Here is a 21157-nt window from a genome sequence, read left to right as displayed (position 1 = left end):
ATATACACATTTATAGAGCTTGACCCCATGTTTATAAGAAAATAAATAATTTAATAGAATAAGATAAACACACTTTTCTAGTTGTATAGGTAGTTAATATGGCAATATGTCAGGTTTCTAATTTCTTTCAAGGGGCCTTTTAAAGTTTTGGTAAATTGACAAAATAAAAATGTTTCAGAATCGCATATTTTCATGGTAGTTATGATATTTGACAGGAAACAGTAATACTGAACATTTAGCATGCTCTAAAATATCCATCATATGCATCTTTTGATGATTTAAAAACTTGAAAATTATAAAGCGTTGCAACGTGTAACGATTGAATGGATAGCCTATTGGTCTAAGCGATAAGACTTTTACACCAGGGGTCAGTGGTTCAAGCCATGTTCAGAGTTACTTGTTTTCTTTTTTAAATTTCATTCTTGTTTTTTCGACAGGAGCTTTTTAGATCCAATTTTCACATTTATCAATATAAAGCATTTAATGACAAACTTCAATACATGCCAAAATCTGTGAAAAGGCCTCTTTAATATTAAATACAAGTCATCAACCAAGATTTTCACAAATCATATCTAAGTCAGAACTTATGCTAATAAGTACACACCTGCATGTCGTCACCTTCAATGAATTGGCCATATCTTTCTGCATTTTTATCAACTGAAAGAAAAGTAAAAACATAAGAAGCATAATCCTCTTGAATGAAATGGCTGTCTGTTGCTGATGAGTGGGGGATCAAAAATCTTCCTATATTTTTCTACACACAAGATAAGTGTTATATAAAATCAAGTAGACATTTCCATCAATTTAATTAGCATCAACATAAAATATACTCATACACTATACTAGCTGATGATATTTTACTTTTAATACAAACTGAGGACAATTATGTTTACAATTCACCACTACAAATTAAAGTTATTGAAAATGGTATAACATTGACTGTATTTATCTACTTATACAAAAAAACTAAAGAGTTTTTTAGGAACATACCTTTTTGTTTCTTAGATATTGTTTGGCCCAAACATTCTTCGGGAGCATTACACTTGTTTATCTGCACCTTTAAATAAATAGTGCATTGTTTATTAAATTGTGTCATTAAACAAAACTCATGACTTAGACACTCAGTGCCAATAAACTAATTGCCCAACTCGTAACTATATTTTTTTGATCTGGTCATAGTCTTATTGTGCCATCAATATACTGGTATCGCTGCAGCGTTATTTTTAAGCACGTGTATCAGCAATTCTTACACCTTAATAATCTACTAAAGAACAAGCGCTGCTTCAATAAATACATTTTAGTCAATACACGCAGACAAAATATCAGCAAGCTATCAGTACACTCTATTTTTAGACTTGTTTTTTTAGAAAGATAATGTCTGCTCCAGTAGTTTACATTGGATATGTTGTTTGTTCATATGGTTATGTATAACCCTATAACCAACATAATGTTGTTAGTGTTTGTTCATATGGTTATGTATCTTTAAATCATTTTGCTATTTCAGTGTGTGTTTTATGGACCCCATTGGAAATTATCTTTCAGCTTAATGGGTTATCCATAGGTCATAAGCATTCATGCTCATATGAATCTACTTAAGTTACAAAACTCCCGTATAGACGATTAAATTGTTATTGTTTACATTGGGGATTTTCCGCGCATGCGCACTGACTGGTTGGCAAAAACACTGGTTACAGTAATGTAAAACATGTATATAAGACTTTTGAATAGTCAATAAAACGATAAAATAATCCGAAATAAACATCAAATCACTTAAATAATCGCGCAAATAGATTATATTTAGTAACAATATTTTTTTATTCACAAATATATTTTCGTCTTTATAAAAATACGAATTAGTTATTAGCATCAGAGTAAACGTGATCGGAAGACTAAATACAGCAAAAAAACAAAAAAACAAACAAGAGCTTGTCACAGTAGTGCCAAATCCCCGCCGAAATGTGTTTGCTTGTATGACAACATTTGTTTTAGAGAGTAGAATAATATTTGTAAAAACAAATAAAGGGAGATAATTCATTATGCTCCGGACAAAAATTTACTTTGAAATTAAATAAAGGGATATAATTCAAACACTAAGGTAGATAGAGTTATGGTTCTTAGTCACTGCACTTCTCCTACTTGCCATCTGTTTAAGTTTGAAGTTTCAAGTAAATCCCTTCAGTAGATTTAGAGTTATGCTCCAGACAAAAATTTACTTTTACATTATATAAAAGGGGAGATAATTCAAAAACTAAGGTAGATAGAGTTATGGTTCTTGGTAACCGCACTTCTCCTAGTTGCCATATGTTTATATTTCAAGTTTCAAGTAAATCCCTTTAGCACATTTAGAGTTATGCTCCGGACAAAATTTACTTTAAAGTTATATAAAAGGGGATATTATTCAAAAACTAAGGTAGATAGAGTTATGGTTCTTAGTCACTGACTTTTCCTACTTGCCATCTGTTTATATTTCAAGTTTCAAGTAAATCCCTTCAGTACATTTAGAGTTATGCTCCGGACAACAATTTACTTTAAAATTATATAAAAGTGGAGATAATTCAAAAACTAAGGTAGATAGAGTTATGGTTCTTAGTCACTGCACTTCTCCTAGTTGCCATTTGTTTATATTTCAAGTTTCAAGTAAATCCCTTCAGTAGATTTAGAGTTATGCTCCGAAAAAAAATGTACTTTAAAATTATATAAAAGGGGAGATAATTAAAAACCTAAGGTAGATAGAGTTGTGATTCTTGGTCACTGCACTTCTCCTAGTTGCCATCTGTTTATATTTCAAGTTTCAAGTAAATCTCTTCAGTAGATTTAGAGTTATGCTCCGGACAAAACTTTATTTTAAAATCATATAAAAGGGGAGATAATTCAAAAACTAAGGTAGATAGAGTTGTGGTTCTTGGTCACTGCACTTTTCCTAGTTGCCATCTGTTTATATTTCAAGTTTCAAGTAAATCCCTTCAGTAGATTTAGAGTTTTGCTCCGGACAAAAATTTTATTTATAATTATATAAAAAGGGAAATAATTAAAAAAGTAAGGTAAATAGAGTTATGGTTCTTGGTCACTGCACTTCTCCTAGTTGCCATCTGTTTATAGTCTAAGTTTAAAGTAAATCCATTGAATAGATTTGGAGTTATGCTCCGGACAAAGTTTCAGCCGGACAGACAGACGGACGGACAGGACCAATTACTATATCCCCTCTGAAAAAAATTTTGGCGGGGACAGGCATGGCGAAATTAGAAAAAATCTGCCGGTCATCCGGACAGGCATTTCAGAAAATGTGTCGGTCCGGAGAAAATTTAGCCGGACCGTAAAGCAACAACAACTTAACTAGAAAATTCAAAAATGGCAGCGATCACATCTTGATCTCTTTATTCAACCGGCCGTTAAATTGATTTTAATTGCTTAGAGGTTACACTGGCAGCTAATTGGTGTTAATCGGTTGTGTAATGTCAATCATGTTGTGAAAAATTCGCGTGTCAGTTTTTATTACATGTATTCCCTATTAGAACGGTTCGGTGCGATAATTTCAATAACGTATGTGCAAGCCGAATAATTATCAAATTTAAGTTATTCGAAACGATTTAAACATTCTTACTTTAATATGATTGCAGTTTGGAGCGGCTGTTAAAATATACTGCGCACAGTACAAAACACGTTACCTGACATTTAATGATTAAGGCATTTCATTTTTCAGAACGTTTACTAGTAATTAATTAAATAAAAAAGACGATTTATTTACATGCTAACGCAGTGTAATTGTTAACAGAGATTCATTTTCATTTTTGACCAGTATCAGAAAGTCCCCGGGAAGCACGTTTTTTTACATGGCACTGCATATGATGCAATAAAAACATTTCTTTGTACATGTATCGTATTGCATTCAATCTAAATTTAAATTCGCTCGTCCAATGAAAGCTCTGCCCCATAATGCACTGTACTCTTTACACTTATGAAAAATGGCGTATGCATATGGTTGTGTTGATCACGATACCATATTTTATTGTCCTTATCCTACTCGAAAAATATGTAAAAGCTATCAAGATCTTTTTTGTTAGAACGCAGTTGGCGATTTTGCAAACGAGTTTAAAGTAGGTGTTGTGTAACAAGTTGGATTTGCTAATTGTACGTAACAAACCTACAGCAAACATCAAAACAACGAGCGATTTCATTTTCATGATGTAGTAAGCGATTTGCTCTTCGAATTTTCAACTTGAAAAAAAAAGATTTGTTTGCAATCATTTCAGATTTTGCCGGTCACCAGGACCGACATACTGTTAAACCTGCCGGACCAAATTGAAATCTGCCGGTCAGGACCGGCGGACCGGCAATTTCGCCAAGCCTGCGGGGATAATAAATAAGCCGTCATCTTTGTTATAGTAAGACTTTTATAAATGATATTTCAAAAATAATGAAACATATATTTATTTGATCACATTTATAAGTGGTGTGGATATTGTTATTGTTCATCAGCGATCGAATGTGTAAGAGGTGCATTTAACCAATTATAAAACAAAAACCTAAAAAAGCGGAATACATAACATTTGTTAAATTTTATCATTTTCTTTTCCATTGAATGAATTTTCATTTCGTTTCCATTGAATGACGATATTGATTATTTTAAGCATACACATGGTAAAAACACCCTGCATATTGTGCAAATTGAACTGTCTTTGCATGTATATTGAATTTTTTAACTAAGTGATAAGGAGTGATACATGTAACAATCAAGCATTTTATGATAAATAACACTATATATTTAATTTATTTTACGCAAGTAGTTTTGATTGATTGCTTTCATGATGGTGTTTCGTGCACTGCTGTAACTTACAATGTTTACACGTAATTGCCGATTTTATTTAAAAAATGCTGGTAATCGTTCAATACATTAATTTTGTAGTAGTAAAATTGCTCAAAATTTTAAATTTATAGTTATTAAACAATGTATATTATGATTAAACTGGCTAATATATATATATATATATATATATATATATATATATATATATATATATATATATACACTTAATCCTGCTAATCCATTTCGAAGTAATATCTTCATTTTTTTTTGAAATATGTTAACATATTTTATTAAAGCAACTGTAACATATTTTGGCTTTGAAATTTGGCTTAAATGACTGCTCAATATGCCAAGAGATGACATGAAGGTATAATAAATTGTGTTTAATTACCATAAAATCATCTGCCACATGTGGTTTATGCAGGCATCCCAAGTATAGGTCCCTGGTTTAATGACACCATGTTTACTTTGTAACTGTCTGCACAGTATCCGATCATAACGAGATAATCATGCAATTAAACACCGGGTTTAAAATGATGAAACAAACAGTGTCAAAATTGGTGTGAACAATTAAATAAAAACAATTACATTTACAGGGTTCGACATTAACTTTTTTTACAGCAAGACCGTCGGACCAGCTCCTCTAAAAATGTACTAGCCCGAACCTGATGTCTACTAGACCATATATGACATAGCAAATGAACACAATTGTGTCATGTAACTGTTTAAACAGGATTGATCAGTAAATAATCAGTGAACACCAGATTTTTTTATGCATATAGTAAAACAATAAAATAACCCTTTTTTTTGCTTTTCTTCATCAAATTCAAGCCATGGGAACTGACTCGATTTTCCATCTAGGATAAAATTGACGTTTTCGTGTTTCTTCATATTTACGTTTCGTGTCAGATTCTTTTTTTTTAACTGATTTGTCGCACAAAAATCCGAACTTGAACACAGCCATTCTTTAAATTACATTATCTTGTCTGCTACGCAAAAATGTTTACATTGACGATACCGATTTTCGATAGAAGTCGTAAAATCATGCTCTACAGTTTTACGTCACTGCAGAAAATCATTAATATTCATGACAACTTGACCAATTGAAACAAGCAATTTCTGCAGGAAGCTCTCCTTTGTGTCTAAAAATAGCGATGAATCATGTGAATGCTCCGCGTTTATTTAAATATACTATGCGTCTAAAAATAGCGATGAATCATGTGAATGCTCCGCGTTTATTTAAATATACTAGTTTTGTTTAAATGTAAATAACGGATACAATAGCAATTTTACACATTAAAAGTGAAGGTTTTCACAGCAGTGATTTATAGTTATATGAATCAGTATACATTTTTTTTTTATTTATGTACGACCAGTCGGACAAGCTAGCCCGCAGTTTTACTAGCCCGACCACCGATCTTACTAGACAATGTCTGTCGGACGTGCCTTAGTGTCGAACCCTGCATTTATCAAGTGAATTTATTTAATGTGTACCATGGTAAGTTTTTACAGACGTCATGTATTAACGTTCAAATCAGAACTATGTTGCGTACATAAAATCGATCTATTTGTTGTTGTGTTCATCCTTAATTGTATTCTTTCATTAAATTAAGTTTATTCTTAAAGAATTTACATTTTCTGAGATTTTTTTAATCTAAAATGATGTGCTAGGCAGAAAGATCTTTGTGGTAACCAAATACCGAGCTTGTAGATTGTGTTCTACTCCCAAGTCTGTTTAGTAAAAACAAATAATAGCAATACAATCTTTCCTAAAATGCATTTCCTTGCATGCTAATGTTTTATTTAGAAATAATTTATAAAATTATATTTGATACAGTGCATGATTATCAATAAACTCGATGATTATGATCACCATCTCTATATGCGATTATATGAACTCCATCTCTTTTTGCCAACCAGTGGGCGGAGTCTAAACTTTGCAGGTGCGCGTGACGTCACTCGTTAACTCGTCTATTGTTAAAAATATGCATACAGCAACAGCGTTTTATTTGATGCTCTTATATAATAAATATATATTGGAATTTTAAATCACCTACTAGTCTTAATTATCTGAAATCTGCGATTTATTCTATGTCTCATTTGTCATATATCTGTATGTGCTAATGACCTTAAATGTAAATATATATCAGTACAAGTAACTTGAATACGTTACAAACGAATTTGTCCGAAATTACCGTAAGTCCGAAAAAGATCCTATTACATGAAGCTCTAGTTAAAACAACCTATACCGATGGTTTAAATATATGCTCGAGAGCTATTTAATATTGTATGTAATCTTTGTTTACTGCATTCCTCTTTCAAAATAATGCCTTACTTATCATGACCAGATGAGACATACAGCTTTCGGTTAACTGCTTTTCCTAAACACAATAATAAACCGCCATTTATTTAGTTTGTTACAATCATTCTCATTGGTTTTTGTAAAGCTTACTATCCAATCAAAAAACACTTTAATACGGACAATCTCGATTGAAAAAACACTGCGTTTTAATCGATTACGGCTACACTATTTTATTGTTCGTTTCCGAACGTTTATTTTTCTTACGCTGCTGTACAACGTTTTTAGAGACAAGTTAACAAATTATAAACTGTATATGCATTTGGAACAACAATTTACCGTTGTCACATTCGTAGGTTCAATTTTATCATACGATGCGAATATGAAAGCGATATGGTTACACGAAAGACTTTTTAATAGACATATTTATTGATAGCTTTTTGGTAACACGCAACTTTATTTTAAACAAACATTTATAAACGGCTCTTGACTGAGGGACCTAGTATAACAAACCGATTTAGTATCTGTTTTATTATTCTATTATATTTTTGTTCAGATTGATTTATACATGGCAAATACCAACTTCATGTGCTGAAAAAGGAACTTTCATCTTTCAATACTTGCTGAACACATTTTGTCTTTTCATACTAGACAACTGCATTACTACTACTACTCATATTACTCGAGTGAGTGCTATTGTGTGTGCGTGTGTGTGTACATACGTGCGTGTGTGTATTTAGATTTATGCAATTTCCGCTATTTAGCTCACTACTACTACCACTATACCACTACCACTACTATTACTACTACTACTACTACTACTACTACTACTACTACTACTACTACTACTACTACTACTACTACTACTACTACTACTACTACTACTACTACTACTACTACTACTACTGCAAGTTATATTACTACTGATATTTTTTACATGATATTAAGTTCTGTCTATGTAGCAAATCTGCGATGCCAAATGTTTTTAATTACATAAATGGATTTAGTTTAAAGAAGAACGCTTTCCAATCCTAACAACATGAATATTATTTGGACCAACATATGCCCTGTTAAAACGAAAACCCATGTTTAACGCTGTAAACTAAGGGACCTTTAATTTCTTATCGCAAAGCCATATCTTGTATATTGGTACACTACTGCTATGACAACCGACTGTCTGATGTGCGAATCATAACAACGTCCCGTGACAATAGAAACAATTTTTATGTGAATTCGGTTCTGATATCCATGGTGTCGTCTCGATTGTCCCACATTTAAAAAACCAATACACCCTTTATGTAGGTGTGAAGAGGGGTAAGAAGGGTAAAGTTATAGGTCGGTTCACGAATTACACTTCAAACACTTAACAGTAATACCAGAACTGGACAAACATGCATGCGTTATAAACATAATTAAAGTATTATTTTGATTAACTACGATCAAAGTATAAAACAATAATTATATATTATTTGTTTGTCACATAAACACACAATTGTTTAATAAATCTATAAACATAATTAAAGTATTACTTTGATTAACTACGATCAAAGTGTAAAACGATAATTATATATTTTTTGTTTGTCACATAAACACACAATTGTTTAATAAAGTAATCGATCAAAGTATAAAAATTAGCCGTTGATAGTATTTAAGCCGTAACAAACCTACCTAACTGCAGATCAGCATAGTATGCTGAAGAAAGTTATCCATCATCCGCACCCGAACATATACAGTATCATCAGGACACTTCAAGAAATAGAATCCTTGAGCTACATCCGACAGCTACAATACTCAACGGGGGGCACCCGACCCATCAAGAAAAGGAAGTACAGAAACATTGACCAACAACTTGTTGCCATGAAGGGGCGCCTACTTGATCAGACTATGACTGTTGTGCAGTATGCGGATGCCTGTTCATATTTTGTACATCTTTGATTTTCTTGTTTGGGTTGAAACATTTCCATGGGGTTGTCTGAGTTTTGGGATCGTTGGACATTTGCGTGCTATATCATGCTGTGTAATGCGCACAGGCTGATGAGGTACGGAAATTTAATTGACTATGAACAAATTCATGTTATATGAGCAAATTCTTGTTACATTTTCTATGGGTATTAAATCAATTGGTTTTGAAATATACGATTATTATTAAAGTTAGTCTATATTTCATGCTACTGGAGAAAATAAAAATAAAATATTGATCGAGGATCATTTTATTTGTTTATTTTATGTTAGTAAATACATAAACAGAAATGAGAGAACAACTACTCAATCATCGCACGGTATATCGTCGGTATCGATCGAAAAGGATGTTATTTCAGATTGTTACAAAATGCAGTTTTGTCCTTTTCTATCGAGACTGACGATATGCTGAAGTGTAGAAGTTGTAGATGGTGGACAACAAATTGAACCTAACTGTAGTTGGATTTTAGCCCCAGGCAGTCATCTTACCTGCATTTTCTGATATCGATTTTGAATCCTAAAAATCAAAATGTGGGACAATCGAGAGTAAACCATATCCATTACATGTGTTGATGATAACCTATAATCCAGGCATGTGTATTAACGTTAATACACATACCTGCTATAATACTACTACTACTAATAATAAAAATGCATTATAATGCATCATCATCATCAAAATCATCATCATCATCATCATCATCATCATCATCATCATCATCATCATCATCATCATCATCATCATCATCATCATCATCATCATCATCAACAACAACAACAACAACAACAACAACAACAACAACAACATCATCATCATCATCATCATCATCATCATCACCATCATCATCATCATCATCACCACCACCACCACCATCATCATCATCATCTTCTTCTTCATAACTAATGCAGCTGTTGTTTTACATTTTATTCAGATGATATATATTGCTGATGCTACTGTTACCATTTCAAGTACAACACCAACTATGAATAGTTCAACAACAACATCTACTACTGCTAGCTATTACTGCAACCTCTACTACTTCTCATGTGATCTCATGTGATTATAGTAAATATTATTGTTGTTGTTGTTATTTCTATTATTTCTTCTACTTTAAATTAAATGCGTAAGTAGAAAGGCAGTTGACAGCGCAGCCAGTATGTATATAGTCAAAGCATTATACGTTTCGAACTCATTAAAGAATTGGATTGTACCTTGTTGTATGTTATCATCCTTAAATTTATTCTCACTTATCACTGACAGCACTGATATTACAAGTAATAACACTGATATGAAATGGATAAAAAAATCCGAAATGAATATATACGGCTAAGAGTTACTCGCTAAAATATAACAATTTGTTTAAAATTATGTGTGAATTTTCCTTCCTAAGGTTGCAATTTAAATCGCTAAGAAGACCTCTGAGCAAATAAAAACCCGGCATAATTAAGGGTCTTTTGGATTGAAATTCAAAGGGAAGTATTAATTGGCAGCTAATTGTTCATCATTAAATGCACACTTAGCAAATCTCGATAACATAAAATTAGCCACAAACAACATCAATAAGTTTTTGCCTTATTCTCAGACTCTATAAAGCTGCGTTTTTCTTCTGTTTCTATATTGGCTGCGTTTTCCTTCTATTTCTATATTGCCTGCGTTTTCCAACGATATCTATATTGACTGCAACGATTTCTATATTGGCTGCGTTTTATGGCCCGATAACGCAGTCTGCAATTTGAAGCGATGTCTATATTTTCTGCGTTAAAAACAACAATTCGTTCAATCTGTACAAACAATTATCTATACATACATACATTTTTATACATTTTATAAAAGTATGTTAATACATTTTGAATTACTCTTGTGTGCGTATAAAAAATTATTATGTTTTCAATTTGATTCAGAAAATAATAATACGTGCAAAAATATAAGATTTAATTATTTGTGGTATGAATAAAATAATTATGTAATTGGGTAATTATATAAATTATCACGGCCATCTTCAAACAAAAAAGTTAAGGGAGGATGAAGAGAAGGTTTTCACGTGTTATCAAGTAATTAAGGTAAGTGTTGCTCAATGCATGGTTGGTCAATTAATTGACATGAAATTAAAGAGACATGTGGAAACTCTGAATGATGCTAATGTTCTTATTCGTATTGTACTGTGTCACTAATGTATCTACGTCCTGATTTTTTTAAGAAATAAAAGATTCAAATATGTCCTTTATATATTGTATCCATGTTGTAAATGTCTAATTTATAAAATATAATACATGGTACATTAAACAGATTACAAAGATAATAAGTTAGTATTTTTTTATTCAACGGATTTGTCCAGACAAAAAATGAAATCAGTTATTTCGGCCGTCAATCCCATTGTTCCAATACAGTAGCCAGGTGCCTGTGTTTTGAGCTGATAAGAAAGGGATCACCACAGCAGGTTGCTAATACACAGTGTATTCAGTCGTGTCTGCTGGCGTTATGTTAGATGTCATTTTTATCAGTTTTAAATTATGTGTAATTTAGTTCGCATCTCTACGCTTTACTCAACATTCAATGGCACGAGCATTTAACAAAATTATAAAACATAACACATATCAGTTTACTTCTTTTTATAAATTAGTACGCGTATTATATGTTATATATTGTTTTTTTTTATTGTTTTTCTCAACCAGAAAGAAATATTAAAACTTTGTTATATATAAAACGCACTCGGAATTTGACATTTAATTTGAAGCAATCCACAATTTTTGTAGCGGCCAATCGCAGTATTTATATTTAAACTGAAATTAATATCAAACGAATTATTTCATATTTGTTTATGGTTTTTGTTTGATATGATTTTTTAATTAATCTTGTCTACAATATTTTACAAGACCCTGTTTTAATAGCATTAAACGTAATTGAAAATCTTACATTGATTCCGTCGTAAATAATCATTTATAAATACTATTATGTTATTTAAATAAACGCACCAATTATTATAAAAATATTATTGAGTTATTTAAATCGTAAATTCACTTTCACTAGATTTTCATTTTAAATTCAATCTACATTTTTTTGGTTTGGGACCTAAATTTCCTAAAAGAATTCGTTTTAAGATGTTCAGAGGTTGCTCATTCAAGCCCCTTAATTCTTTACCGTAGGCATATCATTTATTACTCAACTCAAAATTAATCCTAGTTTGTAAATATATGCCCCTGATGTTATTGTAAGCCAATAATAGGTGTCAGTAACACCTCATTGTAGGTATAACACCTCTATAAAAAATCTATACACCGAAACCTCCACGGTATTTACTATATAAATCCAATTTACCGAACTTGTCATTTACCGAAATCTCCAGCACCCAAATATACTGCCATTTAAGAGATGAAAAACAATAAGTTTAAAAAATGTATGCACCTTTACCACTTTCATACATAAACTGTTAATTAAAACCGTCGAATTATTGATACAGTCATTCTCGAACTTCACACGCTTTTGCCTTCTATCTCTTTATTGGCTGCGTATTCCTTCTATTTCTATATTGGCTGCGTTTGCCAACGATTTCTATATTGACTGCAACGATGTCTATATTGGCTGCGTTTTATGGCCCGATAACGCAGCCAGCAAATTGCAGTCTGCGTTAAATGCCGCGTTTTATACACACCCAAATAAATACAACTTCACATCTTTGCAATAATAAACCTATTATACATACAAATATAAACATTAAACATTTTGCTATCTTAAAACGATATCATTTCAATCGCTGTTTGAAGAAACCATTGTTTATTATCGGTTACCCAATAACGCAAATGTTATGCTCCATTGCCCTCAGGCATTCATCTTTCTGGTTTTATGACTTTAATCCGGTTGTAAAAACACGATGATCGAAGGGTCACATGATAAGCGAAAACAGGACGAAATCTGATAAAATACTGCTGTAAAATTGACTGTCCGAAAATTTAGAGTCTTTAATTATGGATAAAATCCGTATGTCCGAAAATTTATAGGCACGAAATTAATCATATTTGCTTTAAATGGGTGTCCAAAGTCTTGAGTAATTACGGTATTGGATTGTGGTGGTATTTTGATAGATTTTACACAAAAATCATGTTGCTATTGTATTAATTAATAATTCCACACACAAGAGAGTTGCATTGTAAACTTAATAGTATTTAGAAACTCGATCATTGTTGTATGAACCTTGATCTGATACCTAGTTTGAAAAGAACGCTATCAAGCCTTACAAATTTATATAATGCAAACAAATGTAGTAGATTAATATTTGATGAACTAAATTCTGATTATATATACATTGGTAAAATATATGGGCCAATGCAAATTATTTGCTATTTGACCTTTACGCAAGTATAGGTTGCCTCTAATGCAGTACTCCAGCTAGGCCTAAATTCAAGGGCGCCCCGCTCTGCCCTCCCGAATCGCCCTGCCATCCCGAACTTCCGCCCTGCCCTTCCTAGGCCCCACCCCCTGCCGTTTTTTTTTAATTTTACATATGGTGATGAATAAATATGTTATTACAATTCATTGTAATTAATTTATTTCTCACTGTAGACATTATATTTGAATTGTTTAATAAAAAAAAATAAAAAAATAATGGGAATAATATATTCTAACAATTATTAATGCCATATCAATTAACATGCAAGAGGAAGCATTCCAGAAATGCCCGCGTGCTCGAAAGTGCCCTTTTGACAAAATACTGCGCGTCCACAGTGTCCTTTTGACAAAAAGCCCCCCCCCCCTCCCCCTGCCCTTTTCAAATCCTAGCTGGAGCACTGTAATGTGTTAAATGCAAGACGCTGAATGGTGAATAACAGATCAATCATATCGGACAATATATTAAACACGATGTATCTAAACCATGTAAACTGACAGACAACCTACTAAGCACAATGCCACACGATTTTATCCCTATACAAATTATCATCTCGTTGACAGCTGTTAACAAGCACTAAAATGCGACTTCGCTATTATTCATTTTTTGAAAGTATGCATTACAATCGACTATTCTAATTAGAATTTTGAAATATATTTTTATTATACGATTTTTGCATATTAATGCTACCAAAGACCTATCAATATACAAAGATTGGTAACATCCATTCAGACCAATAGAAATTATCGGAAATTCGAGCGGCGGAACCGAGATCTGGATCACGTGACATCAATCGAGCAGACGACGCCATTTAGAAGCCGAGTCGTGTAAACAATTGCCATCGTTTTCACACCTGTCTTTATTGACTTTAAGGTTAGTATTATCAAATATCAATTAACCACCCATCGCTGTATTGTATCAATAAGTGTAAACGCCAATAATTAATCTAATTACGATGTAACTGTGCAGATAATTTGGTTATTATATCGCTATATTGAAATACAACGTAGTGGCAAGCGGTAGTCCTGGCAAGCGGGTGGGGGAAGGTTTCGCAAATCAGCTTATTTCGACTAGTTTCCATAGTCATTTACGAGTTAGCTTAAAACAACTGAAAACTAAAGAATGTCTTGAATGTATTTAACTTAATGTCTTCGCCATAAAAAAACCTTTGTTATAAATTTATATAATGTTCGTTTTTCAACTTTTTGTGAAAAAGTATTTAAAATTAAAAAACACACACACAGTACATATCTGTTGAGTGTAAATAGAAATTAAACAAATTGCAATATTCGGTTATTTTTTGGATAACAGACAGTAATTTCAAGCATTGATTTATTTATATTGAGAATGATTTATTTTTTGTTGTAAAACATATACTTAAAATTTAAGTTAATGTTCTGAAAGTTTTTTTGTGGTTGCAGTTTTGCATGCGAATACCTCAGAAATATATTTGCCGCCTTTTTGTATAACTTTGCTGTTTATGGATAGATTTGGTTCATTTTGGACTTATTTCATTTCATTTTCATATTGCTACATTGGTAGACTTAACGCTTAGCACTATATTTAGTACACACTTGAATATCTCTTCTTGAAAGACATATACTTAAATGTTTCGGACATGTACACATTGAGAAGGGAAGACTTCAAAATTAGCTTGGACGCCTTTTTGTATAGCTTTGCTATTTGTGGATAGATTTGGTTAATTGTACACTTATTTTGTTTCATTTTCATATTGCTACATTGGTAGACTAAACTCATAGCACTATATTAAGTACACACTTGAATATCTCTTCTTGTAAGACATGTACTTAAATGTTTCGGACATTGAAACATTGAGAAGGGAAGATTTCAAAAAAAGCATGGACGCCTTTTTGTATAACTCTGCTATTTGTGGATAGATTTGTTTCATTTTGGACTTATTTTGTTTCATTTTCATATTGCTACATTGGTAGACTAAACTCTTAGCACTATATTTAGTACACACTTGAATATCTCTTCTAGAAAGACATATACTTAAATGTTTCGGACATGTACACATTGAGAAGGGAATACTTCAAAATTAGCTTGGACGCCTTTTTGTATAGCTTTGCTATTTGTGGATAGATTTGGTTAATTGTAGACTTATTTTGTTTCATTTTCATATTGCTACATTGGTAGACTAAACTCATAGCACTATATTGAGTACACACTTGAATATCTCTTCTTGTAAGACATATACTTATATGTTTCGGACATTGAAACATTAAGAAGGGAAGATTTCAAAAATAGCATGGACGCCTTTTTGTATAACTCTGCTATTTGTGGATAGATTTGTTTTATTTTGGACTTATTTTGTTTCATTTTCATATTGCTACATTGGTAGACTAAACTCTTAGCACTATATTTAGTACACACTTGAATATCTCTTCTTGAAAGACATATATTTAAATGTTTCGGACATGTACACATTGAGAAGGGAAGACTTCAAAATTAGCTTGGACGCCTTTTTGTATAGCTTTGCTATTTGTGGATAGATTTGGTTAATTGTAGACTTATTTTGTTTCATTTTCATGTTGCTACATTGGAAGACTAAACTCATAGCACTATATTGAGTACACACTTGAATATCTCTTCTTGTAAGACATATACTTATATGTTTCGGACATTGAAACATTAAGAAGGGAAGATTTCAAAAAAAGCATGGACGCCTTTTTGTATAACTCTGCTATTTGTGGATAGATTTGTTTTATTTTGGACTTATTTTGTTTCATTTTCATATTGCTACATTGGTAGACTAAACTCTTAGCACTATATTTAGTACACACTTGAATATCTCTTCTAGAAAGACATATACTTAAATGTTTCGGACATGTACACATTGAGAAGGGAATACTTCAAAATTAGCTTGGACGCCTTTTTGTATAGCTTTGCTATTTGTGGATAGATTTGGTTAATTGTAGACTTATTTTGTTTCATTTTCATATTGCTACATTGGTAGACTAAACTCATAGCACTATATTGAGTACACACTTGAATATCTCTTCTTGTAAGACATATACTTATATGTTTCGGACATTGAAACATTAAGAAGGGAAGATTTCAAAAATAGCATGGACGCCTTTTTGTATAACTCTGCTATTTGTGGATAGATTTGTTTTATTTTGGACTTATTTTGTTTCATTTTCATATTGCTACATTGGTAGACTAAACTCTTAGCACTATATTTAGTACACACTTGAATATCTCTTCTTGAAAGACATATATTTAAATGTTTCGGACATGTACACATTGAGAAGGGAAGACTTCAAAATTAGCTTGGACGCCTTTTTGTATAGCTTTGCTATTTGTGGATAGATTTGGTTAATTGTAGACTTATTTTGTTTCATTTTCATGTTGCTACATTGGTAGACTAAACTCATAGCACTATATTGAGTACACACTTGAATATCTCTTCTTGTAAGACATATACTTATATGTTTCGGACATTGAAACATTAAGAAGGGAAGATTTCAAAAATAGCATGGACGCCTTTTTGTATAACTCTGCTATTTGTGGATAGATTTGTTTTATTTTGGACTTATTTTGTTTCATTTTCATATTGCTACATTGGTAGACTAAACTCTTAGCACTATATTTAGTACACACTTGAATATCTCTTCTTGAAAGACATATACTTAAATGTTTCGGACATGTACACATTGAGAAGGGAAGACTTCAAAATTAGCTTGGACGCCTTTTTGTATTGCTTTGCTATTTGTGGATAGATTTGGTTAATTGTACACTTATTTTGTTTCATTTTCATATTGCTTTAGTGGAAGACTAAACTCATAGCACTATATTTAGTACACACTTGAATATCTCTTCGTATAAGACCTACACTTACATGTTTCATACATTTACACATTGAGAAGGGAAGACTTCAAAAATAGCTTGGACGCCTTTTTGAATAACTTAGCTATTTGTGGATAGATTTGGTTAATTGTAGCCTTTTTTTTGTTTCATTTTCATATTGCTACATTGGTAGACTTAACTCATAGCACTTAGTTTAGTGAACACTTGGATATCTCTTCTTTATTACATATACTTAAATGTTTCGGACATGCTTGCATGTAGTGTCATCCCAGATAAGAATGTTCAGTCCGTACAGGCCAATTAGGGGTGACCATTTTCGCTTTAAAGTAATATTTTGATTATAAACGAACATCGATCTGGGACGACACTTAACGCACATGCATTAATCTCATTTTTCCCAGAGGATTCTCTGATATTGTCATAATAAGATTGTTTTGAGCTTGTAAAATGTTTGTTTTACTTCAATATGTTTTGCTTATTAAGGACTGAAGGACTTATTTCAATAAAATCGTCTTGAGAATTTTGCCAGTATATTTTGAATAAATGTGCACTTTAACACTCTTTTTAAAGTAAACAAATAACTAAATTAAAAAAAAAATCATTTGGCTTTGATCATTGAACTGGAAAAAAACACATCGCGTCTAATGCATAATCGGATAAATAAAACAAACGTCAGCATATGCATGTAACAACATTCGATATGGAGGTAAAAAGTGGATTTAACAGGACACAATAAGAAAGATGGTCTCGCTTGTTCAGTGAACTCTGATCTTCACAAAGGTTATTATAAAACCTTTCCAATCAAATACGCCTATTGAAGGTTTTCTCACATTGGCAATCAGCGATTAAAACGAATTTAGTCGAATGAAAAAATAAAATGTCTCTTTAAAAGTACTATTAACAATACCAATACTAAAGTTTTATGGTGCTAAGTGAATAACAATGGATGCGTAATTTTAAATGTCGATTCAGCAGACGGTTCATCCAGTGGGTATAATTTCCGATAATTTCCGATCAAACAGATATTACATGTAAATGAACTATAAAACATAAGTATCGGACCAGGATAAAAGATCGGCCTTTGAAATGTTTACACTTTATAACAATGTTGATTTTAAATTATATGTAGTGGTTGATCCTCGTAGATTGCATTTTATGATACAATTTACTCTTTATTAAAAGCAACGCTTTGTTATATGGTACGAGCGAATCGGAGCGATACGTCTTTGCGAAACACCGTTATGGTTTATTGAAATCTGTGTTATATTGTTTTAACCTTGGTCAATAGTAAGTTGCGTCAATTGCTTATTCATCAATAATTTACAAGCGCAGGCCTAACCATTAAGTATTTAATAAGTAACCTTTGCTAAAAATCATGAATCGTCAGAATTTCTTCTACAATTATTACTGCAAATATGTTTCTTCTGCTACTGCTGCTTTGCTGCTACAACTACTACTTCTACTATTTATAAATATTTCTTCTTATGCTTCTGCTAAACATGAAAAACAAAACTGTTTATTGTGAATAAATAAATAAGTTCTGTTCTCATTTTTGTCTAAGAGGATACTAATGTTATTATTACGATTAGTATGTGGACGATTATTATTACATGTTCATACTTCAATTTCTCTCACGCATACTTTATGTTGATGAAACCATATCTGCACATATAATATGTACATTTATATGAACATTTATTTTTTGCAGGATGCCGCGGAAGAAATGCAGTAAGGGCTTTTGTACACAGAAGTACCTATGGAAAAAACCTAAGGTCACAACCAGCACGGATGAAACAATACCTGCTCTATCGGATGAAACAATACCTGCTCTATCGGATGAAACAATACCTGCTCTATCGGGATTGTCAAATGATTGATGTTCTGGCAACAGTCCAACATGTAGTAATGTTTATGTCCAAACCTGTGATGAGGGGAAACGACCATGACTACTGTGTTCGTTTAGATGATGATTAAGGGTTGCTGAATACAGGATTCATTGATAATGGTCCAGACATAATGAACCTGGAAGATGAGACGGACATTTTGAATCGTGGATTTTTGGAAGACTTTGAACAGAATGCAAATGGGAGAACGACACTAAATCATCAGGAATGTGACATTGAGGAGGTGGAGGTTGATTGTGTTGACTTTTTAAAACTACAGACTGAAGTTCAGGAATATATCAGTCAGGATTTCATGGTTCGTAAAGACAGAAGCAAATTGACATTGATGCAGATGTACTCGCACGGTGATGCTGCCTCCGTAAAACTGTCCATAGAGGTGCACTCTGACTTCAAATGCAATTTGTTCGTGCATAGAAAACCAGTGCCTCGTAGTCATGTCATTTGGACAGATCTGCCATTGTTATTTGACAGGGTTTCTGTGATAATGGAACTTTGTAGGAGACTTGCTGTGAACTCTTTCTGTAGTTTGCAGCTGCAAGAAGTAATTAATATGAATAAACTATATGTATTAGACTTGACTGTATTTATTTTCTTTTAATCTGTACAGATCTTGCAAAGTATTCACGTTGGTCACCTGTTTAACACAAAAATGTTACAGAAATGTTGTTCTTTCATTTTATGAATCTCGTTCTGAGAAAATTGGACATAATGTTTTTGCGTAAATTGTCATTCCAGATTAGCCTGTGCAGTTCATACAGGCTAACCAGGGATGACACTTTCCGCTTATATGACATTTTTCGTTTAAATAAAGTCTCTTCTTAGTAAAAAACCAATTTAGGCGTAAAGGGTTGTCCTTGATTAGCCTTGGTTAGCACAGGCTAATCTGGGATGAAACTACGCACAAGCATTATGTCCAGATTTCTCGAAACGCGACTCGTGAAATGAAACAACATTTCTTCAATAAAAAGGTATTTCGTAAATTTATTATTAACTGTTGTGTAATGTTGTATGTTGTTAAATATGCTATTAAACTATCAAATAATTTACATTCGTTTTTTCGTTTGTTATTTCTATGCAACGTTTACCCTCGATGGGGGATACGTTCTGCTTAGGTACTACGGTATACTTTTGCTCAATGCAATTCAGCATGGACACCTTTTATTGCTTTTAACGTATATAATAATTTGAATTACTACAGAGAATTTAAATGTGTGCGTTAGGCTTCAAAATGCGAAAGAAGCATATGAAAACGGGGCTTAACAACTTATTTACGTAATTTGTCCGTTTTTCCAAAGACGTATCAGTATATTGTTAGGTATTTGTTTTTTCCTGTTTTCCTTACTTTAATGGTCTATTTCCTAAAACAAGAACTATTTTAATAACCGCTGTTTCGACTTCTGAATTTCAAAGAGATACATAGAAACCCGTTATAGCGTACCTTTGAGATTTTTGTCATGCTTTTTCAAGACGTGACCCCGGAACCCGGAAATACTTTTATACTACATTTTGCACTCTGGACAAATATAAATTGCAATTTGCTTCCCATTTGAATTATCAATAGCATCTTCGTCTGCTGTATATTCTCCTAAAATTTCATCGAGGTCTAAATCATCATCCCATGAAAAAAAATCGGTTTTGTTATATTTTGCCATGTGAATATGTTGTACATGAAAAATGATATGATATTCTTATGTTAAAACTAATACGTTTGTAGGAATGTTGTGTAGGTTAACCCGGGGGTCTGTCCCGGGGTCACAGGGCCTTATTTTGGGAAATCATGTTAAAAAAGGTGCGAAATCTGTCAACCTAATATGCAAGTGTACTAATCTGACACCTGTTGAAGCTACACTGGCCTGCTAACTTCCCGAGATTCTCCTTCAGTAGACGTTCAACTGGCGCCGGTTTTAATCTTAACTACCGTGAATGCTCCGTCAATATGTCTGAAAAGTGATTTAAATAACAAGAATTTGTAACTACT

The 21157-nt window shown here is 32.4% G+C and overlaps 1 protein-coding gene and 1 long non-coding RNA gene across 2 annotated transcripts in view; one reads left to right on the top strand and one right to left on the bottom strand.

Moving 5' to 3' along the window:
* The window catches only part of LOC127836268 (Na(+)/H(+) exchanger beta-like), a 150231-nt gene that overhangs the window by 104269 nt on the left and 24805 nt on the right, over positions 1 to 21157 (bottom strand). The window lies entirely within an intron of this gene.
* On the top strand, positions 14139 to 20225 carry LOC127836275 (uncharacterized). The gene is made up of 2 exons (XR_008028690.1): positions 14139 to 14317; positions 18984 to 20225. It is a non-coding gene; the product is annotated as an uncharacterized LOC127836275 (long non-coding RNA).

The sequence above is a fragment of the Dreissena polymorpha genome, chromosome 6, assembly GCF_020536995.1.
Source record: "Dreissena polymorpha isolate Duluth1 chromosome 6, UMN_Dpol_1.0, whole genome shotgun sequence".
NCBI lineage: Eukaryota > Metazoa > Mollusca > Bivalvia > Myida > Dreissenidae > Dreissena > Dreissena polymorpha.
The sequence above is the reverse complement of the archived record's forward strand: the minus strand, read 5'-3'. Positions and strand labels throughout refer to the sequence as shown.